At 42.2% G+C, this 25572-nt stretch overlaps 1 protein-coding gene across 5 annotated transcripts in view; it reads right to left on the bottom strand.

Moving 5' to 3' along the window:
- Positions 1-25572, bottom strand: part of ABCG2 (ATP binding cassette subfamily G member 2 (JR blood group)) — a 147032-nt gene that overhangs the window by 50269 nt on the left and 71191 nt on the right. Inside the window, exon 1 of one of the 5 annotated variants that reach the window (XM_022582297.2) lies at positions 21664-21772. The exons of the other annotated variants lie outside the window; for them this stretch is intronic. The gene's annotated coding sequence lies outside the window, so the exon portion shown is untranslated. Of the gene's footprint in view, positions 1-21663; positions 21773-25572 lie in introns of those variants that run through there. 5 annotated transcript variants of the gene reach the window in all.

Genomic DNA, 25572 nt, shown 5'->3' with positions numbered 1-25572 from the left:
AAAAATTAATTAATTAAATCTATAAAACAGACAAACAAAAAAGACCCCACCACTCTGGCTGCTGTGTGCCAAGTGTGGAAGCAAGTTCCAGTCAGGAGGCTCCTGCAGAAAACCAGGTGAGACACGCTTGGACAAAGGGATGGGCCTGGGTAATGACAGAGGGGACCTCAAAAGTTCCAGAGCTCTGTTCCCACGCAGTAAGGTTTAGATGCCTGTGAGACATCCGAGAGAGAGACAGATCTTTGGTTAAAAACTGAGAAGCATAAACAAGACTCTCGTGGATGACAAACCACAAAGCCTTCTTGGGGGTCTTCAGCAGTCAATAATGTATTGCTCTATGATTTTTAAAACATGCTACAGACCCACATTTGATTAACTGTGAACTGCTTTTCAAGAGGCATCAAGGGATTTACACTGTCATACACAACTGTAAGGTTTAGGATTTTGGCAGGTGCAGTAAGTGTCAAAATCCATAAGAAGATCCGTTGTCCCTGGCTTACCAGCCCCTTGGCTTTCTCTCCTGGAAGGACGGTGCCTCCCTACTATCTCAGCCATACATGCTGCCCACCTTGGCATTGTGAATCAAGACGGTGTCTTCTCACCCACTTAACTCTCCCATCTTTTATCCATCTATCTTTCCAGCCCACTCCCTCTACTTATCAGAGGACAGCTCCCCTAGGACTCCCACACTTCCTACCTAAGTTAACCTTCTACTTATGCTCTGCTTTTCATTCCCTGTTGCTTACTCAAGGACATCTACCCAGTTATCTTCCACCACCCCTTACTTTTTCTCCCCTGCATCAATTTTTCCTTCTCTCCTGATTATAAAATTCTGTAATTCTTCTCCCTTCTCCCCCTCCCCTTCTATGAAGATGGTATATAAGCCCCAAATTCTAACAGCCCCTTGGAGTCACTTTCTTTTTCTTTAAAAAAAAAAAAACAACAACTCCCACAGCTCCTGTCCATCCGTTACACTCTCCCTCCTAAGTCCCTCTTAAAACCACTCCAATCAGGCTTCCATCCCACCTCACCCTCACACCAAAACCACTGCTGACAATATTAGGTGACTGCCAAAGTGACATATCCAATGACTTTTCTGATTAAAATGTAATTCACCGACCATAAACTTCACCCTTTGAAAGTACGGCTAATTATGTGATTTTGAATGTATTAATGATCAATTCTTAGTGAAACCACCAGCAACACCGAAAGCTGAATATTCTCTCCTGGAAACATTTTCTTCACTTTGATTTCAGGACAAGATCAGGAAGCTCGGTTTAGGACATATGCTTTTGAGACATTCAAGCAGAGATACAGTGGACGGTTGGATGCTGACAGGAGAGGACCTAGAGATACACACCAAGTGGTATGAAGACCCTGAAACTGGATCAGAAGGGGAGTGGCTGTTGAAACACCACTGTGGCATAAAAGTTATTTTGAGCTGAAGGCATTTGAGTTCTTGAAATCCCTTATCTGCCTAGAATCACGCAAATTGTCATAAGTCCTCTCCCCAGAAGCAACCAGGGAAAATTGACTCTTACCACCTGAGACAAAGAGAAATCTGTACCACACCTAAACAGACCTGTCAAAAAATTATCTATTTCCCATCTATTCTCCTAAAGGCCCAGTTATCTTTCCTGAAAGTCATTTGTGTTCCCATAAGTGCCCTTCTCCCCCTCTCCTTCTATGAAGATGGTATTTAAGCTCAAATTCTAACCACTCCTTTGAGTTACATTTTTCTGTGAACTCCTTTTCCACGTGATTGAATCTAACCTGCCTTTCTCTCTCGTTAATCTGTCTTTTGTTGGTTTAATTTGCAGGCCCCCAACAACAGAACCTAAAAGAGTAGAGGAAAAGTTTTTCCTCCCCTCCTCTGCACCTGAGAGGAACGCCAAGGACTCAAAGGACTGAGTCCTAAGGATATGTTTACAATAGTGGCGATTAGGAAGCACCAGCCAAGAGATACATAATTTGACAAAGTTAAAAATTACCAACTCCCTGGAATTCCCTGGAAGTCCTTGGTTAGGACTCTGTGCTTCCACTGCAGGGGGCTCGGGTTTGATCCCTGGTTGGGGAACTAAGATCCCGCCTGCCGTGCAGTGCAGCCACAAAAAAAAAAAAAATTACCCACTCCATTTATTCTCACAAATTACACAACAAATCACTTATTTTATAGATGGTAATCTGGTTCTTGATGTGTAAAAATGCTATAAATAAGGCCCAAGGAAGTGATTCTCTTGTGTTCAAGATAATTGGAGGTCAGATGGAAAAGTACCTATGCTTCTTTCCACATTCTATAGTAATATGCACGGGGAAAATAAAATAGTGCTGTCCCCTGGACACATGTGGCTACTGCTACTCAGCACTCGAAATGTAGCTGGTGAATGTTTTATGTTATTTAACTTATTCACTTAAATGTAAATAGCCACAAGTGGCTAACAGTTACCATACTGGACAACACAGGTCTAGACTGTTTACTTCTTAAAAATGTATTTCCTCATTCTTGGGTTACTTGATAAATAACCAATTTTATAACCCCATAAAAGATACATATACTTGAACACTGAGGTCACGCCACCCACTCTCATATCCATCCTGCATCAAAAAAAAGAAGACAAGAAAAGATGCATATACTTGCTATATGCTGTTATCAAATAAATTCATTCCTGAGTTTTAAAACAGCACAAAACTGTACTGTTTTTATTTCAAAAACAGGATAGTGCTATATATTTCAGGTTGAGAATAACAAATCTATAAAATGATTAAGTATACAATGGCTGAAAAAAGGCAATGCTTCTTATTTTAGAACTGTCTTCTGAACAACTGCTAAATTGAATTACATCACTTTCCTCAAGCGTAAACAAATGAGGTGAATCCCTAAGGAATTAAATCTGATCCCCAAACAGAATTCACATTTTACCAAAACATTTTTGACCATGTTTTTGCAGAAAGGGGGACCCCTTCCAGGGCCCGAGAGTGGGCTCTGCTCTAACACTCGGAAACGAATTGTCCAAAGAGACACACATGCTGACAAGACTTTATTAGGGGTGCCAGGTGGAGAGCGGCAGGGTAAGGGACCCCAGGAGAACTGCTCTGCCACGTGGCTCACGGTCTCAGGCTTCACGGGAACGGGGGTCGTTTCTGGGTTGTCTCTGGCCCATCACTCTGACTCAGGGTCCTCCCTGGGGGCGTGCGCGTCTCTCAGCCAAGATGGATTCCAGCGAGGAGGCTTCTGGGAGGTTGGCAGGACGTATCGTCTCCTCCCTCCTCCTTTTGGCCCCTCCCGGATTCTCCCAGTTAGCTTTTGGAAGCAACACCTCATTCTTTATCAGGACCTCCTGCTGTGAGACAACTCTGGCAAGCAGTTATCCTGCTTGTGCTTGGCCAAGGCTGGTGGTTTCGGTCCACAGTTCCCTAACAATAACAGAAATTTCGTAACATTCTCATGGTGAATTTCATACAGCTTTATTCAGAATTTCAAACACCAAAGGTAGGCTAATGAAAGAAAAATAATTAATTCAAATAAAATATAACCCTGCCAGCCACCCTCCAGGGCTTTCCTCTAAGAATCACAAAGATCTCTCTAACAGTGTATGACCAGTACGTGGATCACAGCTCACCAAACAAACTAGCACTAAAGTGTTCTTCTAGCCCCAGCTCATAGTGTAGGAACCTTCCTCTCGCACCCTTTTGACCTTCAGCCATCTCCCAAATTACAAGTAAAAGAATGATATTTTAAAGTATCTCCTTTAGACTTTACTGGAGACCTGCCACTTCAGAGAGCCACATTTGCATTTGCAAGCTAAAAATTTGCCCACACAGGCTGTTGTAAAAGCAGGGACCTAACATCCATTATCTTTGTATCCTCTGGAGCTCTTCATACCCTGTTCTCGATTATTCCCACTGAATGAAAGACTAAATCGCAAGATGCCACATCCCTGTATTAAGCAAAGTGGTTTCATAAAGATATTCTAAGAACAGGAAGTCACTAAGCATCCTGTTTAGAGAAGTTAGGTTCTGGTAGCATTAGTAAACTACATGGACAAATTAGAAAGAATGAAAATACACACCACAGAAGATTCTGCCTGGAATCTATGAAAGGTAAGGACAAATCTTAACGAACACCACCTAAGAACTCAATATATTAACACAGCTGGAGTTCACAGAAAAAATAATTATCCCATTTCAAGGCAGGACATTCTTCCGGCCAGCAATGTCCTTCCCCATTCCTTTGCCTACAGCCTCAAATTCACTTGAGAGATTAAGACCAGTTCCATCCTTCATGAAGCAGCACATGGCCTCCTAGAGGAGACTAACCAGTTGTACGGGAAGAAGAGAAAAGAGAAGAAAGTTGTCCTAGTAAAGGAAAGTAACACCATTAAATTGAAAGAGATTGTGCTGGGAAATGCATGCTGTCCGTTATACTAGAGTGCAGCTCTGGGGACGGGGCAGTTAAGAAAATGAGGCTGCAAAAGTAAGCAAAGACCATCAAAGGGTGACACACGCCCTGCAGGGAGTGAAGACTTGACTCTGGAAGCTCAGCAGGTCCCTTCAGCCCTCCTCTCACTCGTCCTACACATCCCCATCCTTCCAGCACAGAGGAGATACTCCGTAAGGCCAGTGAGGGATCTACAGGGAACTAGTGACTTATGGAAAAAAGGTACAGGTAACAAAAAATGGGGGAACATTCCTTCCAATATAATGCCAACTATACTCATGGTTCAGCCTAATCTTTGTTTTTTGTCATGTTTATTAAAAACACGTCAGCAGTAAACAGTGTTGTAAACAGTAAAACTTATCCTCCTTAAGTACAGTTTTTGGACTTTGAAGATGTATGCAGTCATGGGACTTCCCTGGTGGTCCAGCGGCTAAGACTCCACGCTCCCAATGTAGGGGGCCCCAGGTTCCATCCCTGGTCAGGGAACTAGATCCCACATGATGCAAATAAGAGTTCGCATGCCGCAACTAAAGATTCCCACGTGCCGCAACAAAGATCCTGTGTGCTGCAACTAAGACCCGGCACAGCCAAATAATTATTTATAAATAAATATATATATATATATGTATACAGTCATGTTACCACCAAAATTAAGACACAGACCATTTCCATCATCCCAAACAAATTCCCTCTCCCTCCCCCCAAGTCCCTGACAACCACAGATCTGTTTTCTGTCCCTTTTTCAATTTAAACTTAATCCTCCCTTTAAATAGATACAAGTGCACATAAAGTAAATACAGCTGACCCTTTGAAACCCAGCAGGACCCTGTGGGGTCCTCCTGGGAACAAAAGCCTTTCTGTGCCCGTGGTTTCTTATTTGTAGGAAAAGGCTTCAGTCTCCTAGACCTTCCCTGAGTTCCAAAAGGCAGATTCAAACAGTTACTACTTAGAAGAGTGAAGGAACCAGAAACAATGGAAAGGCAGTAAAGAAATAATAGTGCAGGGACTTCCCTGGTGGTGCAGTGGTTGAGAATCCGCCTGCCAGTGCAGGGGACACGGGTTTGGGCCCTGGTCTGGGAAGATCCCACATGCGGTAGTGCAACTAAGCCCGTGCATCACAACTACTGAGCCTGCACTCTAGAGCCCGCGAGCCACAACTACTGAAGCCCGTGTGCCTAGAGCCCGTGCTCCGCAACAAGAGAAGCCACCGCAGTGAGAAGCCTGTGCACCTCAATGAAGAGTAGCCCCTGCTCCCCACAACTAGAGAAAGCCCACGTGCAGCAACGAAGACCCAACACAGCCAAAAATAAATAAATGAATAAATAAATGTATTAAAAACAAAAAAAAAGAAACAATAGTGCAACCCTGGGGGCAGGGTCCTGGTTCCTCCTCAAGGGATATATATTACAATATCTTTGAGCTCTTCTACAGGAACTGAGGCCCCCCACCTGGCTGGACACGGTAACTTCAGGCTGAGCACTAGATTCCTGGAGCACCGCCCTGTTACCTCACCACCAACCAATCAGAAGAAAGTCACACACCCTGCAGCCCTCACCCTAAATTTTGCCTATAAAAACACTTCTCCAAAAACCATCAGGGAGTTCCGGTCTTTTGAGCACAAAATGCCCGTTCTCCTTGCTTGGCCCTTGCAATGAACCTTCCTCTGCTCCAAACTCCGATGTTTCAGTTTGTTTGACCTCACTGTACGTTGGGCACCTCAACTTGCATTTGGCAACACCTTAAGCAACACAGGTTTGAACTGTGCAGGTCCACTTATATGTGGATTTCTTTTCCATAACTATATTAGAAATTTTTTTTTAAGATTTGCAACAATTTGAAAAGACTTGCAAACTATGTAGCCTAGAAATATTGAAAAAAAATGAAGGAAGTTAGGTATGTCATGAATGCATAAAATATATGTAGAGATACGCGTAACATACAAAATATGTGTTAAGTTTTGGAGGAGTCAAAAGTTATACATGGACTTCTGACTGTACGGGGGTGCGTCCCTAACCCCTGCTATTCATTTTTACTTTTGCATTCTGACAAAATTTTCAAGGATTCTGCCCAAATTTGTCTTAATCTGCGACAGAAAACTGAAACTTCTAGAAAATATTTAGTCAAATTGCGAGTAAAAATGAAGAGTTAGACTAAGTGCAACTTAGATATATGTTACATCTCAAAGTTTCTTAATCTTTGGATCAGCAGTTTCCCGGATGAAATTGTGATGTTCCCTCCAAAGGCTGTTTGTAAAATGCTACCTAACACCCATCATCAAACGTATGGGATTCGAGTTTCTCCAGCCCTTAAACGTACTAGCCAGTAACCTTGGAGGCATTGTTTAGCCTCTCTAAGCCTGTTTCTCATCTGTTGAATTAAAATTCATTCACTAATACTCATTAGACTTCTACTACGTGACAGGCACTGGGGATACAGGAGTGAACAAAACAAAAACATACAAACATCCCTGCCATCAATGAGGTTATGCATGAAAAATGTCAGGGTCAACAGTGCAAAAGAGAAAAAATTAAAGCAGAAGAGAAAAAGTGGTCAGGGGAGGCCTTTCCAATGAGACCTTTGAGCAGAAACCTGAGGGTGGCTCTCTGGAGGCGTGACACCAAGTCCAAGTGTCAGTCTAAGGAACTGCAAGGCCAGCGGGGCTGAGGCAGAGGGAGGGAGAGCGTAGGACAGGAAGTCAGAGGTTCGGGTCAGCTCTGGCAGTGCCCGCACCTCGGGCCACTGCAAGAACTTTGGACTTGGCTCCAAATGAGACTGGAAGTCACCAAAAAGTTCTGGGTGGCGCAACGACAAAATCAAACTATATTTAAAAAGGTCACTCTGACTTGGGAACGGGGGGGCGGGGGAACAGAGCAGGGAGACCACCTAGAGGCTGCTGCAGCCATCCAAGAGCCCAGATGGGAACACCGTCCTGCACCCCTCCTCCCAGCCTATGACAGCTGGGCATGTTTTGCCCTAGAGACACTACCAGACACGAGACAAGCACTCAGAAACTGTAAGTAAGAACAGTACCTGGTTTCTAAGGAAGAGTGTATTCAGATATACACCTTAGGATGCCAGGAGTATCCCCGGTCTGCAGCCCTTTGCCCACAAGAAGGTGGGGCTGGGAGGAAGGACTCCAGCAGGCAAAAGGCACCTACTGCCACAGCAAGGTCACGGCCAGTGGAGGTTTTATAGTGAGTCTCTGCTGTCCAGCCCATTCCAAAAGAACCCCACCTCCCCCGACTCTGCCCAGGCAGGGAAAAGCAGGGGCAAGTATAATGGTCCAGCCTCAGGCCCACGGAAACCCACTTATGTTTACGTTTTACGTTTCTACTCATTTTACATTTACGTTTACACTCGCACTCACTTAGGCTGAAGAGGGAACTGACAGACGTGGACGGGGAATGCTGCCTGCCGTCCCAGGAAACAAGAAGTGCTGCCCATCATTGCAGCAAACCAGGCTCTGGCCACCCGCCCTGCAGCCACCATCCCCATACCTCCCGATGCCCCTCCACCAAGCCCCCATGGTGCACACCGAGGGGAAGTTAGAGAAAAAGAGGAAGCACTGCGTGTTCTGGGCACTGGCCCTAGATCGTTCATATGCATATCTAAGGAATTATTACAATGAGCCCAGATGCTGGTATCTTCCCATACATCGAAAAGCACTAAAATCATTAACCTGGGATGTCTGTCTCCCGTGACTATCAAGTTGTCTTTGATGTCTGACTACACGGTTTGTTTTTTGTTTTTTGTTTTTTTTGTTGTTGTTCAGCAAAAACTCCTAAATATCCTGGCTAGGCCCTTATCTCTTTGGAGCAGTTCCTCAGAGCTCTCCAAGAGGCTGTCTCCTGAGCTTCAGTCTTCAGTAAGGTCCTCAAATAAAACTTAACTTGCAACTTTTAGGTTGTGCGTTTTTCTTCAGCTGACCGTTTTAGTGAACAACAAAGGGACCCAGAGCAGACTTCTCTCCTTCGCCTGAACTCTAGGAGGCTCTGGAGCCTTGGTACCAGCAAAGGCCTCTTGTGCCCGGCCGCCTCCAGACGAATTTAGGTTAAGTCTCTTCTGGGTCTTGGATTTCCTACTACTGGCTGATGATCCTAAGCTTTATTTGGTGGTGGATAAACTCCTCGTTGCAAGAGTAGACTTTCCTTGAACTTACTTTCAAGAAGAGGTACCTGGGTTACCCCAGATGAATGACACTGGGAAGATTCTGCTCAGTTTAAAGACGTGAGCGGGTTACCACAGTTGAGAGACACTGGGAAGATTTTATTATGCATTTGTGGCCGAAATCTCGGCTTCTGTACGCCAGCGCCGAATAGAAATACGGAGACAGCATTTAGGAGAAAAGAGAAAAAAGTGGTTTTATTTCTTTGCTAAGCTAAGAGGGGACACAGTGGGCTAGTGCCTCCAAAAACTGTGCCCCTCCTCCCCTCCACCACCACTGGGGATCGGAGAAGATTTTATACGCGGGACTCGCAGTCTGTGGTATATGATAAGAATCAAAGTAGTGAAGGTCTTGCATTCTTTTTCTCCTTGCATTATTTCAAAACAGTCATCGTGGCGTCAGGCGGCCCGGTAATTGGGTCCGTCTGTCTCTGGTTTATTGGCCTGCGAGACCTTCTTTCTGAAATGCAAAAGCTACAGGGGGTGGTTTGCGGCCAGGGAGCATAGGGAATTTACACAAAGTTAGGCAGTGACAGGCGCAGGATGTAACTCACACAGAGTCAGGGATGACAGGGGCAGGATGTAATTGACATAGGGTCAGAGAATGAGAGGTTAGCTTTGTGAAGTACCAATCTAGTTCCAGACACTACAGATTAGTTAACAGTTAAAATAAAACAAGGAGTGATTAACTCTTTCAGGCCAGGTTATGTTTCTTCTCTAGCCTGTTCACTGTCCCCTTTACTTTCCTTGTTCTCAGGAGAGGAAAAACTTCATTTCTATTTTTGCTGCAACATACACATACAGAATTTATTCCTACAAATACCTCCTTAATTGGGAATTAAAGGAAATCTCACCCTAAAAATGGCCAAATTGGGATTATTCTAACATTCCAAAATGAATGTTAAAAGAACCCCAATTAATTCTTTTAACATTCCAAAATTCATTAACTAAAAACATTCTAGCTGTTGTGTGCAGCTACAAAAAGCCAGCTTGGTAAAACATCTTTCAGAATTCCTACCTTAAAGGAACAAAAGCCCTTCTAGGAGGAGCTTGCATTTCTCTCCCTGGGTCTTTGAGATGTAAATGTTCTACCTGATCTTATGCCTTTTTTCCTCCCCCCGGCCCCCGTGTTTTGAGAGCTCTGACAATGGCCAGACAATGGATCTTTTAAATTGGAGAGACTTCTAAATTAGTAAAATTTTAGAGGGCTCTCACTATAAACAACTGTTTTATTGGTACCGAAGCAGAAAGCAAATCCAAAAAAATATAACGGCTAACCTTAACAACTCCCTTAGTTTAAAACAAATAAACAGCAACAACAAAAAAACAGTTTGGGAAGCTGCATCTGTGGTCAGTTTCCCCTCAATGGGTCTCACAGATGCTAATAAAAGCATTAGATTGATTGTTAATCAGGTTGATTAACAAGGGAATAAGAAACTGAGGGGAAAGTCTAGAGATGTCTTCCCAACAAGGTGGAAATTTTAAAGGGACTTATCCTAAAAGGATAAAAATCTTTAGATGGTTAAGAAATGGGATAAGTAAAACAGACATTAATGGAATTAAAATAAATGTTTTGATACAACACTAAGGTTGGATGGCCAAAGGGACCTCCATTGGTCCCCAATACTAAAGAGCCCCAAACAAGTCTACTCTATTTACCCCAGTTTACAATATACATGTATTTAAAAGGCTGCTGGGGACTTCCTTGGTGGTCCAGTGGTTAAGACTTCGCCTTCTAATGCAGGGGGTGTGGGTTCCAACCCAGGTTCAATCCCTGGTCAAGGAGCTGGGATCCCACATACCTCAAGGCCAAAAAACCAAAACACAAAACAGAAGCAATATTGTAACAAATTCAATAAAGACTTAAAAAAAAAATGGTCCACATCAAAAAAAAAAAAAAAAAGTCTGCTAGAAAATTACACTGAGATACCTGACCAGCAATTGCTTGGGGCAACAGGCCAATTAATCAAGTTGGCTCAACTCCTCAAGTGGGGACCCCAAAGCCTTTTACACAAACATAGATAAAATGGTCGGGGGGTAAAAAGAAAGGTTTCTAGGGTCAACAACAAATTGGCACTTTCCATTGGCACTTGCCAACTACCTCTACAAGGATTAAGTCATGTACTGCTGGAGCTGCTGATTTTCAACACCCCCTGAAAGGAGTTCAGGGCGGAGAGCAGAAATGAAGCCCTCTGTGCTCTGGGAACAGCTGGCAGAACAGGTCTTCAGAGAGTTAGATATTTCAGGAGCCGATTTTATGAGCACAATTCTTGTATCTCCTCATACCTAGAAAAGCACCAAAATCCTTCATGGTGACATCTGCTCCTCGTGACTAGCAGAAACCTTCTGCAAAAAATATGTGCTTGATTGCATGTATTCCCCCTTCACCAAATTCAGGTATATACTGACCTCCCCCCCACCCCCGCCTCTTTGGAGCAGTTTCTCAGAGCTCTATGAAATGCTGTCTACGGGGCTGCAGTCCTCATTTTGCCCCAAATAAAACTTAACTCACAACACTCATGCTGTGCATTTTTTTTAAGTAGACACTGGGACTCCTTGTGAGACCAAGCCTAGTTGATGGGGTCTTAATGGAGGCTAAAATTAAAGATATGAGAGTTGATAGAACTGAGATGAACCTTTATAAAAGTTGGTATATTTGAATGGGCTTTATATAAGATGGTTACATCTCTTCTACCAATTATATTATGGGATAAACATTAGGTCTCACTGGGGAATGCTTCCCTTGCCTGGTATAAGATAGGCTGTATAAATCTGCCCCTCAGGCAATATTGCTTAAAAATACTAAGGAAAATCAATAAGGTTATCTGAGCCCACACAATATGAAATAGAACTGGGAGCTAATATTCAGGGACTAATAAAAACAATAATGGAGACTTTTTTTTTTTTGCCCCTAGGGTACATTGCTCTGGTTTTAATTTGTACACTTAGAATCTGAGGGCCTTTGTTGAATGCCCTGTGCAAAGTTTGGAAGGCATGATAGATTGAACCCTAAAGTTCTAGAACACAGAACTCTTGATTTTCAGTGTAGTTGGAAATCTTACTGATATAAAAAAGCAAATTAAAGAAAATGTAGTTGGGCAAATCAATCTTTCAATATCATTTAGGTGGCAGACCAGTTCTCTGGGGAATTAAAAGCAACTGTCTTTGTCTTGCAAATCTCTACAAATCAGAAATGTAAGTACAGCCCACAAAGACCTGAGACTGAGCCTAATTAGCTCAATCAGGTAGAACCTGAACCCCCTTCCCTCCACCAAAAAAAAAAAAAGGGAAGAAGAGGGAGGCCTTGTTAAACTCAAACTGCTGGAAAGGCTCCCTCACCAAATCTAATTCACAGCCTCCTTCAGGATTTATCAAGGACAGATACAAATCTTAAAAATCTTTTCGACAATAGTGAAAAGCTTTAGTCATCTGAGCAAATAAATTTAACTTATTCCAAATATTACTTATAGACTAGTAAGTTTATAATGTAATAACTGATTCATGACTAAGTTTTGAAATGAAGCTATAAGATCTCTATTTATATCTGTTTATATGTCCATGTGTACATTATACATATGATATGTCCATACCTCCAGATAATATTATCAAAATTAACTTTATAAAAGACCTGTATTTAATTGACTTAAAAGTAAGCACTTACAAATTGAGTATCTTTAAATATAATAAAAAACTAACCCAAATTTCAAGTTCATGTGATCTGGGAAATATTAAGTTAATATCCAGTTTTAAAGTTTAAATTTGTTGGTTTAATTAATACAGACATGTCTTACTTTTATTACACCTCGGTTTACTAAAAGTTAAATAGGTCACATTATCTCTGTTAAATTCATCAAGAAAAATCTCTTGAAATGATGGCTGACTTGGTCTAATGTCTCACGAAGTTTTCATGGGTAATCTAAACACAACTGTAATTCAATAGATATAAATGGGGTAAGAGCTTTTAGGTAAATTCTTTAAGAATAATTATGTTTTATGGTATGTCTACTTAAAAAATAGTTTCTCCAGATTTTTGGTGACTTAAAACTTCAGAGTTTTGCTAAGTTAAATGATGGAAATTTATTAAATGTCCAGATCCTTCCCAAATAAAATAAGATACTGAAACATTACTCAACATAGGCTGCCTTTTACGGAGAAACAAAAGATACTTAGGTTTATTAATAAAAATGTTTGATGTCGCACTGAAAATTTTTCTATTAAAAAAAGCACCTATTTTTTAGAAATCATAAAGAGTATTTGTGATTTTGCCAATCTACAGAATAATAATGTGGAAGACAGTTTATAATTGCTTACTTCCTAGTTTTCACTAGAAATTAAGGTTTATAAAAGATTAGAATTCTGGTTAATATATGTAATTGAGACAACTAAAATTGGTAAGGAAAACATCTTTGAATGAAAGGAAAAAAGGTATATAAAGTGGAAACACATTTTGTTGAGGGAAAAGAAAGTAATTTTGTCCTGGAGAGAGAGAAAGAAAGGAAAAGCGTAGGACAAAATCTGAAAGTAAAAAGAAAGTTACAGAAGGTATGTGGAAATGGAACCCTGATTAAAGAGTTCTGTACATGGTCAGGACTGGCTAAGATTAAAATAAAGTTTAATTGAGTAAATAAATTTCAATATCAAAAGTAAGCTAGCATGATTAACATAAATATGGATCTGAAATTTAACTGAATCTTTTTATCACTGTGAACTCAATCAACAGACACTAAAATTATAACTAAAATGTAGGCAGAGTGTCTAAATCCTCTGGATATTAAGGGGCCCTCTGAGCACACAAAAAGACAAGAGAAATGAAGATCTTGCCTAAAACCCTTCTTTTCAGAATGAGAAAGTAGGCTCAACGGCTTGCCCCAAGATTGGGGGAGGCAGGAGGTGGGGAGGCGGGGGCCAGGACCTCACAATTCATTTGAAGACATTTTGCACATCTGAAAGATATGATCTCAACACACCACTGTAAAGCAATTATACTCCAATAAAGATGTTTAAAAAAAAAAAAGGGCATTAAACCCTTAAAGAAAAATAAATAAATAAATAAAATCTTTGCCCTTAAAACAAACAAAAAAAAGAAATATCTTATTTCACTCTGTCACCCAACCTGGCTTCTAGAGCATATGGTTAATTTGTGTTAAAAATAAATAAAGGAATTTAACTTCTGCCAAAAAAAAGTGATATGAACAGATGTCCATAACATGAATATATACTGACTGGCACTTCTGATTTGAATTCAAGACTATGGGGTTTGCACATAACCACTTTTATATTACATCTGTATCTTCTTTCTTCCACACAAAGAATAATGATTCTCAACACTCGGGAGATGATAGAATCTGAATATCTCATAATTATTTCTTTGTTTTATTGCACATTACATACATAATAATTTCAGAGTAATAAAATATTAATACTACCATCACTAATATGATTACTGAAAGTTAAAAAGAAATTTTTTCGGTGCAGCCGCTATGGAAAACAGTATGGAGGTTCCTCAAAAAATTAAAAATAGGGTTGCCATATGATCCAGCAATCCCACTCCTGGGTATATACCCAGACAAGACTATAATTCAAAAAGATACATGTACCCCTATGTTCATAGCAGCACTATTTACAACAGCCAAGACATGGAAACAACTTAAATGTCCATCAACAGATGAATGGATAAAGAAGATAAAATGGTATATGTATCCAGTGGAATATTAGCCATCAAAAAGCATGAAATAATGCCATCTGAAGCAACATGGATGGACCTAGAGATTATCATTCTAAGCAAAGTAAGTCAGAAAGGGAAAGACAAATACCATGTGACATCACTTATATGTGGAGCCTAAAATACAATACAAATCAACATATCTATGAAACAGAAACAGACTCACAGATATAGAGAACAGACTTGTGGCTGCCAAGGGGGAGGGGGCATAGCGGAGGGAAGGAATGGGACTTTGGGATTAGCAGAGGCAAACTATTATACGTAAGATGGATAAACAACAAGGTCTTATTGTATAGCACAGGGAACTATATTCAATATTCTGTGACACACCATAATGGAAAAAAGAATATGAAAAAGAATATATATATACATATACACACACACAACTGAGTCATTTTGCTGTACATAAGAAATTAACACAACATTGTAAATCAACTAAATTTCAATAAAATTAAAAAAAAAAAGATACGATCTGTACATATCTGTCCTTCACATATATTGAGCCATTGGTCGGGACATAGTTTAAATAAGTTAATAAGCTAAAAAAAATCCTACTTCCTTATCAGAGCCTGAAAAAATAAAAATTAATGTGTTCATTGTTTTATAAGCACTTATGGGTCATCATTTGGGAAAAAGTGGGAAATTTTAACGCTCTAAACTCTGCCAATTTCATTTCTTTCCCACAAGAGACTGAACCCAAATTGGCAAATACAGTCAGGGCCTCTAGAGTGTTTGAAATTTAAGGCATTACTTGCCTTGTAGAGGTGCATTTGCTAGGTCACAAATCTATGAAACTTAAAAATATCAAAGCAACTCCCAGCAACACACCTAGTACCCACATCTTGGTTTCTTATAACAGCCTCCAAAACAAGGAACCAGAGTGCCTTGGAGAAATGGTTGATGCCAGGGTTGGGGCATGGAAAATACAAAAATGAGCCTGGAGCATTTCATGATACCAGAAAGTAAGGAAATGCTTTTTAAAAAATGGGGATAGCGAGAGAGAGTCATGGACATATACACACTAACAAACGTAGTAAGGTAGATAGCTAGGGGGAAGCAGCCGCAAGGCACAGGGATATTAGCTCGGTGCTTTGTGACAGCCTGGAGGGGTGGGATAGGGAGAGTGGGAGGGAGGGAGACGCAAGAGGGAAGACATATGGGAACATATGTATATGTATAACTGATTCACTTTATTATAAAGCAGAAACTAACACACAATTGTAAAGCAATTATACCCCAATAAAGATGTTTAAAAAAAAAAAAAAAAAAAATGGGGATAGGGAGGTGGTATGTCAAAAGGGCACAGGGGCCAACCTGAAAAAAGAGCTCCCAGTGGCTAAAGATGGAACAATTTGAGCAGTAAATTAAATAATGACAGTATCAGATTATAACCTATATAATAAAATAAATATCCATGAGTCTGTACTGATACAAATAGTTGAATAAATAAATGGTGAAGGAAAAGCTCTTCCTTACAGAAGAATTCTCTTTAATAAACATCGAAGGAATGAGAAAAAGAATTTTTAAATCACCATTAGAACAACACAGTACCATGTACATCAAGTTCCACCAATGGATGCTAAAACTAGTGAATAAAGATTTAAGGACAGGGTTAAGAATCCGCCTGCCAACTCAGGGGACATGGGTTCGAGCCCTGGTCCAGGAAGATCCCACATGCTGCGGAGCAACTAAGCCTGTGTGCCACAACTACTGAGCCTGCACTCTAGAGCCCATGAGCCACAACTACTGAGCCCGCGTGCCAAAACTACTGAAGCTCGTGTGCCTAGAGCCCGTGCTCTACACGGAACTGCAATGTGAAGCCCATGCACCGCAACTAGAGAAAGCCTGCTCACGGCAACGAAGACCCAATGCAGCCAAAAATAAATAAAATAAATTAAAAAAAAAAAAGATTTAAGGAGAAACAAGATATTTTGCATGGTCCAAGTTTCTCTCCCAAGATATCTACTAAATACAAAAGGAAACATGATAACTTTCCATCGGGGACCTGACAAACAGCACTTAACCAAGGTCTACAAAAGCCATAAGACATAATGTACCTCTGCTATGAGGCACTGGGGTTACTTCTAGTATTTCTTCCCAAAATGGATAGCTTCAATCTAGTCATGAGAAAATACTGAGTACTAACTGAGGGACATTCTAAAAACTAACTGAACAGTCCGCTTCAGAAGTGTCAAGGTCAGGAAAAACCACAGAACAGAAGGTTGATGAGTTGTCATAGTTTGGAGGAAACTAATGATACACAACAATCAAACGCAATGTTAACTCCTAGGCTGGATCCTGAACAGAAAAAGGAGAGTGAAAAGCCGATGAAATCCAAGTAAGTCTATAGTTTAGTTAATAGCATTTACCAATGTTAATCCATTAGTTTCAACAATGGTACTACAGTTTACCTAAGATGCTATAGGAACCCACTGTACCATTTTTTTTTGCAACAAGTCTAAAAATAATTCCAAAATAAATAATGAAATAACCCCAATATTTTTCAATGTTTATAACGCAAGTGTAATATTAGACTTAACTTGCTATCTTTGCTCTTTAAAACCAACCCAGCCACGGCTGTATCTATTCTGAAAAGCATTGTTTTATAAAGACCAACACATCAAAGATCTCTTTCCCTCGTTTCTCATAACATATGGAGGGAGGGGAGAACAGCAATTTGATTTTTGTTGAAAAATTCAAACCACTTGAATTTTTGCTTGCTTCCACTTAGGAAGCAAGATAGAACACATCTCACTGGGGGAGAGGGAAGGTATATATCTAAGGATGAAATCAGAACACAATGAGGGGTTTGTAGCTCCAGGAAAGAGCTAAAAGTAGCAAGGATGGATCTACACTGTAGCAACTGGAATGAGTCACCTGGCCCTAGGCTGCTAGTAATAACTGGGCGTAAATCAACATTGCACATGTCAAACATATTGTACTCATAGCTTAGATTCCGATGGAAGCAGTGAACGGTTTGGCATGATAATAACAGTACTATCAGATTTAAGGTATGACTCAAATTAGGTTTTTAACTACAGTTAGCCCATGGCTTTATGGTTTCTGAAGTACACGTGTTCTATTTGAGGTAACTATCATATGAGATATCACTGGAAAGACAGATAACAGTCTCCCTGTGTTATGAAACAGGAGAAAGGTGGATCAGAAAGATTTCTAAAACAAGGCACATGGCTGGTTTGCAGAACCCTTCACTGATGGGTCAGATAAGAATACTACGTGTTCTCAGTACACCTGACAGTCTGTAGAACTAATCTGGCACTTTCAACTAACCCATATGCCACTTGTGGACTCAAAGAAAATCAGACCTCTCCCATTCAAACTCATATATTCTCTGGTCCCATGAAGAAACTGTGGCCCAGAGAGATGACAAGACTTCATCAAAAGTAGAAAATGAAGAAAGGGCACAGTTGATTAGACCTAAGTTAGGTCTGGGCCTCCCTACTCCCACCAGATCACATGCTCTTTTCACGTCCCTGCATGCCTTTAAAATGAGCTGCTCTGTGAACATGGAAGGAAACAGAAACAGATGGCCAGGCTAAGTTTAAAAGAAAAAAGAAAGGAAGGATTGGTGAACTTTAATAAAGTTCAACACAGTCTTTCTGTCCCAGCTATAAATGACCCTGTGAATTCTCAGCCTCCTTCTCTATAAATATGAAACTCCAATATCTCCCTGAAAGGTTTGGTGTGAGCAAAAAAATGAGAATGAATGTAAAAACCTCCTGCAGACTGCAAGCATTCACCACAGTTAACGGCCACTTTTATTAATTCTGAGGACCTGATAATCTCTTAAGGCATTCCAAACTAATATGGGATGATGGAGGAAAAGGAGTAAAATGAAATACTTTCTTCTCCCTTTCTAAGGATCCTGTTGTCCCTCTAACTTTTCTATCCCTCTTTCCCTTCCCCCAGGGTGGGCTCAGGGTGCGGCCAGGGTAGGGCTGTGCAGGACAGGAAAAGAAGAGGCAGACCTCCTGTGCAAAGGCATCCGAGGTGTGGGTACCTCTCAGGCAGTCTTTATTACTCTTTCTTTGTGAGACACTCAGCTCAAGTGCCTTCAGAGAGAGATCATAGGGCCTGCTGCTTTCTAGAGACTTCCATCTTTATGCCTCTGGGTAAAAACTCAATGCCTGTGAAATGATAGAGAACTACCTAATGCTACCTGGGCCTAAGCACGAATTTCCAGCCAAACCTTGTTCTAAAGAGTAACAGGTCTGGACTCCCCTGGTGGCACAGTGGTTAAGAATCCGCCTGCCAATGCAGAGGACACGGGTTTTGAGCCCTGGTCGCCCATGCACCACAACTACTGAGCCTCCGCCCTAGACCCCTCGAGCCACAACTACTGATCCCACGTGCCTAGAGCCCGTGCTCCGCAACAAGAGGAGCCACCGCGACAAGAAGCCCGCAGCCCCGCTCGCCGCAGCTAGAGAAAACCCGCGCGCAGAACTGAGGACCCAACGCAGCCATCAATAAATAAAATTAAAGAAAAAAAAAACTCTCTAAAAAAAATTAAAAAAAAAAAGAGTAACAGGTCTTTTCAGTTGCAAGCCCAAAGGGACTGAGCTAGTGAGCAGCGTTTTCAACGGGGTTTCTGACCTTGCCAAGATTTCATTCCACCCTTCTTGCCGAAAACAAAACTTCTTCCTTGAAACTGGGATAAGGGCAGCACTTCTGCTTTACCCACACGCACCAACCCCAGTTTAAATGACAGAACACTACTTTCAATGCTGCGATTCTCTGGATGTTTTATTTATTTCTATAAACAAGCTAACTGTGTGGCTCAAAAATTAGATGTCCACTTTCTAACAGTCTCCTAGTGAAGGAGAATACCGGCTTCCAAAAAACAAGAGGGGGCGAGGGGGCTGCGGTGAGAAAGGGGAGTGAGTGTTAATGGGTTTTTAGGGGAGAGGATGATGAAAATGTGATGACTGCACAGACTGTACACTTTACATAGGTGTGAACTCAATGATATGTTCTCATAAATTAGATCTCATAAAACTGCTGCTGGGAAAATAACACAAAACTATGAGGCCCAATTCAGCTAGACAGTTTCTTGGTTCACATCCTGGAGTGAAGTGGGAACTGATTTTTTAAAGGATAAACTTTAGCTTCCTGTAGACCTATAATATCCTATATCCTATAGAGAGGATGGCCATTCAAGTTCTTTAATTTTCACTAAAAAATCTCAACCCTAACCTATAACCCCAATAAACAACAGAGAACAAAACTTCCCACTTGATATCAACTGCTGTCAGAAACGCTAGAGAGGGGGCTTCCCTTGTAGAGCAGCGGTTAAGAATCCGCCTGCCAAAGCAGGGGACACGGGTTTGATCCCTGGTCCGGGAAGATCCCACATGCCGTGGAGCAGCTTAGCCCGCGAGCCACAACTACTGAAGCCCACGTGCCTAGAGCCCGTGCTCTGCAACAAGAGAAGCCACCGCAATGAGAAGCCTGCACACCGCAGCTAGAGAAAGCCGACACGCAGCGACGGAGACCCAACGCAGCCAAAAATTAATTAATTAAATTTTTAAAAAAGCTAGAGAGAGAAATACAGAGTATCTGAAGACATGAGGTCCATCTATCCCTCTATAAAATCTAGATTTACTCCCAAATAAGCCCAAACTATCAAACTGCAGCATTTGTGACCATAGGGGCTTAGCAACCTACAAGCGTTTCTCATAATACTTACGGCAAGGACAATGACAACTACAGCAAGCAGTCCTAGAAAATGCACTATTGGCATGTACTATGGGATGGGCACCCAGACTCTCCCACCGCCATCCTTCAGTCTCTGCATCCTTCTGTGACACAAGACATTTGCCTCAGAAGCAGATGCCAGGAAAATCTTCTCTAAGGATCTCATATATTTCCTGTCTTTATCCTCACTGAATTGTGTGACTGATCGGTCCCTTTTTATTTTAGCTTCCAAGGCGTAACTTTAATTTGCTGTCCACATCCATTCTAATGTGCTCCCCCATGGTGACTCTTCTCTTGGTACATTTTACTTTCCATCTGTAACACTTATGCTTGCCTCAAATGTTCTTGAATGCTTAATAAAAATAATGCAGAAATTGATTTTGGCTGTTCAGTGTATTTTCATACCATTTTGATGCAACAGAATGCAACAGAATGTCTCCTATGGGAGCTCTTGCTGAATGCCCAGCGTCTGGAACAAAGATGACCATAGTAACATTTGTTACTATGAATCTTTTTTTTTTTTTTTTCCTGAAAGTGTAATGAGCTCTTATATTTCTACTATTGGGCAAGAAAATAAAATGAGGCAACATTACAGGTATTTTTTTACCTGTTGGCTAGATTTACAATCTAATTTTTTGGTCATATGTTTCTCTGTATTGTTCTAACTCCTCCAGTATTATTTTTAATAAGTATTGAAATAAGCTGGTTAATTTTTTGAAGTTAATCATTAAAAGTCAACTACCCACAGAAAAATTACAAAAGGCAGCTCAATATAACTCTTTGGCAAACCATCCAAAGTTGTGGACACATTTTATGTCCTGGGGAGAAAAAGACATAGAATATATTGGCTAATCCCTTTAAAAGCACCAATATTAACACATTTCTCTCCTATTTCCATACTCAATAAGTTTTAATCCACCCAGTATCAACTCTAGCTTCATACATTCGGGGAAAGGCAAGAGTTTTACCAACCGGCTAACACACACTACCAGACACGGAATCGGTTGCACCAAGACACTGTTTTCTGGTTTAAAAAAAAAAAAAAAAAGAGTCTATATTTTCAGTCTGTTTCATACTTACTTTCAAATGAAACTGGCTGGGAGGGACTAATTAAAACCTAGTCATCTCAGTTGTACAGTTTTCTATTCTCTACCAAATGTATACACGCAACAGCCACGGACCTTTCATGGCACACACATCCCAAACGCCTTCACAGTTTACTCGCTCAGTTAAAACAGTGGTTCAGTTTAATTTAACCAAGGGCTTCAGTCTGCGGTGCTGTGATGCTCAGAGGCAGAGCACTAACAATCATTTACATAAACGCTAAGCTGAGTCAGCTGGACCTTCCAAACATACCCGACCGAAGCAGCTCCCACTCAACAAGGAGAGCAAGCGCCCGCACTACGCGCCCCTTTCCAGGCGGCCTCCTTCCAGCGTCCGCCCAGTCTGGCTCCCTCTTGCGCCTGGCGCGCGCGCTCGGGAGCCGGCGCGTAGCGGCACAGGACCCAGGACCCAGGAGCCAGGCCGCGCCCGCCCGAGGGGCGACATTCTCCCACCGACGCCCACGCCCCGGCGGGCAGCCCAGCCGCCGCGCCCGCGCGCTCCCCGCGAGCCCCGCACTCACCGGCGCCGCGGGCCGGCCTGGGAAGGCGCTGGCCCCGGATGACTGTCCCTGTCAAGGGGAAGCGGGCGGCGAGCGGAAAGAGCGCAGGGCGGGGCCCCTCTCTCGCACCCCAGCTCCCTCGGGGTCGGTGCCCGAAGGCCGGCGGGAGGCGTGGCGCCGCCTGCCTAGCCGCTGGTAAGGGCCCGGTGCTCAGGCGGAACGCGGGCGAGGGCTGTGTGAGCGCATCCAGCCTGGCGCTGGACCACACCGTCACCTGCCCGCGGGGACCGGCTGACGGAGATGACTATCCCGGAGCCCGCAGGGACAAAGCCACAGCTCCTGTCCTCCGGGGCTCGCACGAAACGGACTGGGGCGATTGACCCTGGAAGCCCCAGGACGCTACCAGGGCCGAGCAATACCTGGTCTGACCCGGATGGATTTGGCCACTGCCGGTGTCCCACGCTCCTAAGCACCAGGGGAAGCGGACACCGAGTTTTGTTTTTTGGATTTTTTTTTTTTCCTGTCCACCCCCAGAGCAAGTAGGCGGTCTCTAATGAATGAGCTTCTGAGAAATCAGGTGCGCGCGCCCCAGGGCCAATAAAATCAGGAACTGAATCTAGGGGTGGAGGAGACAAAACTTGCTGAATGAAAATAGTACTATGAACAGTTTAAATGTGTCCCTCACACTCCTGTCATAAATATCAGTACTTCTGTTCAATACACTGATGGTGTAGAAAAGCTGGAAAGTGTGCAGATTCAGGAAGAGAGTTCCTAACCTCATCCCAATACGTTCTTAAGCTGATCACTGCCATCAAATTGTTTGAGAAATTCAGATTAAAGCCAGCATTTCATAAATGTATGGCATTATAAAGAGTCATTTTAACTTATAAATTAGCATTTTACTTCGGGCTACTTATTTTCAAATGCCCTGTCTTCTCATTTTGTGTTTGGGTATTTTAGGTAACAATATTAGGGAGGGGGGAACCTGAAGACGATGGTCCTAATTTTACATATGAGTCACCTGGTCCAAAGGAGGCCATTTTACACAAGGTCAAAAGTTAGGCTAAATGGGTGACTCAGTTTCTCAGACCATTGCCCTCTGTTCTCCCTGCTCTCCACCTCACAACCTCTCTGAATAGAGTAACTGCCCAGTATTCATAGAGCCTGGTTATTCTTTTTTTTTTTTTCCTCCCTGCCGCACTGTGCGGCATGCGGGATGCAACCCCTAATCCCTGCAGTGGGACTGCAGAGTCTGGACCATCAGGGAAGTCCCTGAATGTGTTCCTAATCTGGCACTTTTTCTTTTCCATTTAACTAAATTTTTTCTCTCTTATTACGTATCAAGTAAGAAAATGAAAATCCCCTGTAACCCATCAGCCACATACCATCTGCTTTTAGTCTTTTTCTCTGCATACATTTTTTTTTGAAAAAACAAAATTGGGTTTATATACAAAGTACAAGGATGAACGTCATCATCTCTGGAGTCAGATAGCCTGTGTCTGAATCCTGGCTTTCCCAAACCCTAGAGACTTGAACTAGTTACTTAGTCTTGAAGTGGTTATTGGTAATCAGGGGAAAGGATCTCTCAGGGTAGTTACAAAGATTAAATGGGACAATGTGTGCAAAGTCATTAGATAGCACTCAATAGCAGTAGCTGTTATTATTTTGTCAAACTGTTACATTGCAAACATGGTTCCCTGCGGGCACATGGTATTCAGTTCTCTTGTTATGTACCATAATTAATTTAACCAATCTTCCTATTATTCACAAAACATCTCTGCAGCTGTGTCATGGCACACAGGTAAATTCGAGACAGGGAATTGCTGAGGCAAAAGCTATGCTCATTTGAAAAATTTTAAGACATACAGCTAAATTTCCCACAAAAAGTTTGTGCCAAATTCAGTCTCCTAACAATTTAGATTGCTTGTTGCCCTAAATTCTCACAAATACTAGACAGAATAATAATTATTTTTAATTTGATAGGTAACAAATGGCATATCAGTGTTTTAATTTATATTACTTTGACTTAGAATAAGCTTTTTTAATGTTTAATGATCGTTTGTGGTTTATCTGTAAATTTTCAATGTAAAGTTTTCCCCCATTTCTTTCTTTCTTTTTTCTTTTTTTAAAATTTATTTATTTTTTTGGCTGTGTTGGGTCTTCGTTTCTGTGCGAGGGCTTTCACTAGTTGCAGCGAGCGGGGGCCACTCTTCATTGCAGTGCGCAGGCCTCTCTTGTTGCGGAGCACAGGCTCCAGACACGCAGGCTCAGTAGTTGTGGCTCACGGGCCCAGTTGCTCCGTGGCACGTGGGATCTTCCCAGACCAGGGCTCAAACCCGTGTCCCCTGCATTGACAGGCAGATTCTCAACCACTGCGCCACCAGGGAAGCCCCCCATTTCTTTCTATTAATTTCTTAGATGGCATAATAAGTAAACAGAAAGAGTATGGATCTCTGATGATATCACTGACCTGCTGGACCATCTTCAAGCTGGTTGAAGTCACTGTCACGTTTTATGTGCCTTGCAGTCAAGCCACAGAATTGTCAAAGTTAGGATTTCTTTACAGTCCCAACTGGAAAGCTTCGGGGCCGTCTGGAGTCCACACCCTTGACGCACACATTGGAGATCTTAAATGGGCGCTGGAAGGCCTGAGGTGTCACCATGTGTTTTTGTAGGTAGTGCGCATGGACATAACTAGATGATTCAAAAAAGATGCCTTCAGGTAAAGGGAGCCGATAGTCTCATTCATGAAGTCATTTGAGTCTCCCTTTTGAAAACTCCAAAAATAACTGGGAGACTTGTCGGGGAGAGGGGAAGCATAGTACTTTCCAATCGTCGCACCAGTGAGGGGTGTTTGCTTGTATGGTTCTAACAGGGGTATCAGTGCTTGACGGAATGTCAGCAACAGACGGTTACAAATTTGTTTAACGTTGATAAAGGATATGATTTATATGTTATATAGAATGGCAACCAAAGCAAAATCAAAAAGTCTTCTCATTAAAGGAACAAACTTCCTGGGCCTAGAACTCCATCAATCAGGCACTCTACTACCAAAGCTCTTATATGGACCTATGAGAAGCTCTCTTCATCCTTCTCATAGGATTCTTAATATCCTCCAAAGCTCTCCGAGCCGCCCTGAGCTCTCAGTCTATCTGCCTGCCCGGCCACCAAGTGCAAGGAGCTGGTAAGGAACCAGTCCACTCCTCAGTGCTTACTCCAAGTGGTGAACTCAGGGTCGATTCCCCCTTAGCAAGTTCAGGTTTCAGGCAGGGCTTATTATGGGCCTGGGGGCATTTGGGTTACGTATATAATGTTTGTACTGGATCCCAGTATATTTATTTTCATTACTACTTAAGTTGAAGCAAATAAAAAACGGTGCAAGAGGCCGTATGCACCATGACCCCCCATGGCTCTGCTTACAGCTACCAGGGGCCTTTGATTCACTCCGTGAGAGACTGTTCAGTCTGTAGTTGCTTGAGCACTGACGAGTAAGGGATAAAACAGGAACAGGGTATAGACAACTCTTCCCAAAGGTCTCACTATAAAAGGAAGGTGAGAGAAAGGAGTATACCTAAAGACCATCTTGGGGTTCAGAGAAAATATTTATTGTTTGGTTTAAATTACAGGCCAGAATGTGTGTCCATGCCAAGAGGACAAGCCATAAAGAAGGAAAGGTGGTTAACTGCTATAATCAGGTACCTTAGAAAGCAGAATGGAATTAGAATTCAGACGAGTTAGTGTTAGAAAAGCCAAAAATATATATCTTTTTTTTTTTTTTTTTTTTGCGGTACGCGGGCCTCTCACTGTTGTGGCCTCTCCCGTTGCGGAGCACAGGCTCCGGACGCGCAGGCTCAGCGGCCATGGCTCACGGGCCCAGCCGCTCCGCGGCATGTGGGATCCTCCCGGACCGGGGCACGAACCCGTGTCCCC

The sequence above is a fragment of the Delphinapterus leucas genome, chromosome 5 (assembly GCF_059928025.1).
Source record: "Delphinapterus leucas isolate spDelLeu-1000000601 "Yukka" chromosome 5, BTC_Dleu_Yukka2, whole genome shotgun sequence".
Lineage (NCBI taxonomy): Eukaryota > Metazoa > Chordata > Mammalia > Artiodactyla > Monodontidae > Delphinapterus > Delphinapterus leucas.
Note: the sequence above shows the minus strand (reverse complement) of the source record. Positions and strands in the feature narration are given on the sequence as shown.